General features: G+C 37.5%; 1 protein-coding gene across 2 annotated transcripts in view; it reads left to right on the top strand.

The window, feature by feature from the left end:
- The window catches only part of lsamp (limbic system associated membrane protein), a 713356-nt gene that overhangs the window by 508756 nt on the left and 200607 nt on the right, over positions 1-3993 (top strand). The window lies entirely within an intron of this gene.

Raw genomic sequence — 3993 nt, 5'->3', positions numbered from 1 at the left:
CTGTTTATATGTGTGGGGGGGGGGGTTTATTCAGTTTGATAAATCCCACGGTCTCTACAACGCTATAGCTCAAATTGTCTGGCTGACTAAACAGGGAGGGACTAGAAATCCTGTCTGTTGTTTTTTATTTAATTTCAAACGCAAATTGCTCCACAATATGAATAGAGATTGATTGTCACTTATTTGTTAACGTTGTTTCTTTTTTGGGGTTTTGTGTGCTTTTCTTTTTGCATTGTTTATATATTTGCAGCGCCTTTATATATTTGATTGTGTTGCATGTATTTGCAGCGCATTTGCTGAATGCTGTGCCTGTGTTTAATGAAGTTGTTTTCTTTAAATCAATTGAAAAGCCTACACAGTACATCAAGAAAGACTTGACATAAACACACTATGTTTTCAGTAAAACTTTTCAAAAGAGAGTGCATAACCCTACAACAGGTGTCTGGATGACAAAACTATGACGAAGAGAAACATCAAATGATGAAATCTCAGCAGTGGTGATGCATCCAGGTAATACTGATGAAATCCAGGTCATGGTATGGTGTTATGAACCAATGTGCAGCCATTGTCACTCTTGAAATTTATGGTTACATCTGCTTTATTGAAGAAGACTCCCAAAGGTGAAGGCAAGACTACAGTCAGCCTCACTGACTTCATTTTCCAACAACTCAATCGAAAAGGGCAGACTTTGTGAGACAAACACCAGCAGCATGGTTCCTAAGTACACCGATGACGGGTACATCATCAATCATTTTAAAATAGCATGAAACTGGAATGCCTGTGTTATGAGATCATTAGCTATACTTATTAGCTATACAATTGCTGCACAAAAAAAGTTTTTGAACCAGTCCTTCTAGGTTTTGTGTAAAATATTAAATGCTTTACTAATTATAACAATAGTGGAGTAATACAACCACATTATGTCCCCGCTTCATTTCAACTAAAGGGCTATTGAGTCAGTCAGTCTCTGAACCAACAAGGCGGGTGCTATGTCACAGACTGAAAGCTTGATTAACTGATGTGTTTATTTAAAATTAAAAAATGTTAATGTTACCAAACATCTGAGGAACAGTCCGCATGAATTCAGTGAAAAGAGTGGATTTATTGACTTTATGTCAGAGTCATACATCTCTATTTATTTCTGCTGTTCTGAGTTCTCCCTTTTTGATTGGCAAGACCATGCGGAGTCGTTCTGCTGGAGTTATTATGACTAATGAGATGGGGAGAAAGTCAGGGCACCTCATAATATGTATTAATAAAATCCCTTTATAGTTGCTACCCTTTGATGCAGACCTTTTGTGGAAAAAAAAAATCACAAAAAGCAGAGTCACGTATTGCTAAAGAAATATCAGAAATATTAGAGTAATTTACGATGCAGTGTGATCGCCTCAGTTGCCAAGCATGAAGAAGCAAAGACATGATTTCTAGTTATATAATACATTAGTTGCTACTGTGTTTCAATAAAATAGTTTCCTGGGGCTTTCCTTGCTATCACCTTCCTCTGAACTATACAGAGTTGAATAATAGATCATGTTCTGCTTTCCCTTCATAGAAGTTAATTCCCCTTATACTGTCGTTGTTTTATCATTCATCTGTCACAGACTGCCCTACTTGTCATAGTCGATACCAATTATTGTGTATTTCTACTCACTATGTTATGCATTATCACTATTACACTCTGTGGTACAGTTAAAAAAAGTAGGCATGTCACACAACTCACACCTGTCATTGTTCCTGAATTACACAGTATAGACAAAGGAGCTGTATATATCGCCAGCGAAACAAATTCTATAATAAAATGATATTTCATCAGTGGGTTTGTCATCTTATTATTTATTTGGCTGTAAAATATCTTAAATGGAAAGCTGTTGAAAACTGTTGTTAATGTTAACATGTCACTGTTCCTTGAATGGGAAATGTAACATAATCTATTGTTGTATTCACATACATTATATTATGTATTTCTATTTTATCACACTGCAGCAGAATGTATGACCAGTTCTGCTTTCTAAACCACAACACCAACTAACCGAGAGCATCCCACCTGCATGATAATAACCTCTCTGTCTCTGTGTGCGTGTGTATGTGTGTTCTCCAGTGTGGGGTTGAGCGAGAGATCACTGGCCTTTTGTTAAGAACTGGTTAAAGCTGCTGTGTCCCTGGCCTCCCTTCCTCCATCTCTCTCTCTCCCATACAAGGACAATTTCTAATAATTACATACAATATTTCTCAGATCACTGACTGACTGGTGAGAATTCCAAACTAAAAAAAATAACTAAATGCCACGTGGGAGCCATTCCTGTATAAATCTGTATGCGGAGGAGCACCTCTTCTCTCCTCTTCTGAGCCCAGCAGTCCCTTTTTAAGTGGTCTTAATGCATATGCACTTTCAGAAACTGTGCAATATCTAAGATAGCAAAAACCTTCAGAAGATTTGAGGAAATGGTAACAGGCACTGATTATTAAGGGAAAGATTGTAGTGTTCCTTACTAACATCAGCACACCCAAACTCACACATCTGTTATGTCACTGTATTTTGTACGTATTTTCTCTGATCTAGCTGTAGCTGTAAAGCTAACATGTCACAGTAGGCTACAGGGAAGGGGGGACTGTAAAATTGTGGTTTATATCTGATCTGGTGCTTAAAATCTGCTGATGCTGGAAATAAGGCTTAAACACACTGCTTGCACTGGTTCACTCTGAACAATAGCATTATGTTTAGAGATGGGGGGTGGGGAGTTGGGGGTTGTTCACGCAACTTAGTGCGATGTTAACCTCATATTTAATCATTCTACTTTCAAGTAAAATATGATATCCTCACCATGTCCTGTACTTAAATAGAATCAAAACTTTGTAATGTGTCTGATTCAAAATTATTAACTGAACACTTGTAGAGCAAAACAAAAAATGCACCTTGCAATGCATGACAACAACTCACATTAGTATTAATGTATTTTCTGAATCACATAAAATGCTAAGTGCACTGCGTTAATTGTTACTCTGCAGTTCATTAAGCACATCGTCAAAAGACGTTTGACATGGCCTATTAAGCAGGTACTTGATTGGCAAGTGAATTTTTAAGTTCACTCTGCACTCACATTTTTCTTAGAAAGGAAAAGTGCACACCTTCAAAACTTGGGTCCCTTCTTAGGTTGAAAGTCGATTTAATTGCCTACCGAGCCAGAGCAACATGCCATGGCACCCGTAGCAGTCTAGACAAGAGATGATTATGTCTGGTTAAGCTATTCACAGCTGAGCTTCGCCCTGTTCATGGTCAACAGAGTGTTAGTGATCTTTTCCCTCTCTCCTTTTCCACTTAATTCATTTTAGCTGTAAAGGTGAAGTAACATGGTAAAAAGTAAAAAAGTAAGTAAAGAAGTAAAAAGTGTTTCAGGAGTCCTTGTTGGTAATTACAATGTGAAAATCCTAAAACGCACAAACAAAATAATCAAATGTATAGCTGTTTTTTTAGGACAGGTTTTACTACCTAACAGCATATTAAACCAAATTCTCCCCCTTACTAAATCCTAACTAAGTAAAGAAAGTATTGCTGCTCTAAATAACAGGATATCTGTGAGCATACAGTTTGTCTGAAGACTAATGATAACATGATGCTGCAGTGATTGGAACTAAGAAAGTGTCTTTTCTTCTTGGCTTACCCTCTGGGGTGATAAGAACATTCAGTAGGATAGTTGTGTTTAGATTATTACATGTGGACCTGGTCAGGACTGTTGGTGGTTGTCTCCTATTGGTATTGTATCCAATTATACAAGAGGGATGTATACTGCTCATCAGAATATTCCTGCACACTTGTTTATTCCCTTTTTATTTTATATATTTTTTTAAACTTCTTATGCTAGTTTTAGTTGTGTATCACTGAAAGGGACCTCAGGTGGTGCTGTTGTCCTGACAACCAATAAGGGGAGCATCACAGCCAGACGGCTGGATAATCTGAGAGAGAGAGAGAGAGAGAGAGAGAGAGAGAGAGAGAGA

This window comes from Etheostoma spectabile, chromosome 3 (genome assembly GCF_008692095.1).
Source record: "Etheostoma spectabile isolate EspeVRDwgs_2016 chromosome 3, UIUC_Espe_1.0, whole genome shotgun sequence".
NCBI classification, from domain to species: domain Eukaryota; kingdom Metazoa; phylum Chordata; class Actinopteri; order Perciformes; family Percidae; genus Etheostoma; species Etheostoma spectabile.
This window is presented reverse-complemented; position numbering and strand designations above follow the sequence as displayed.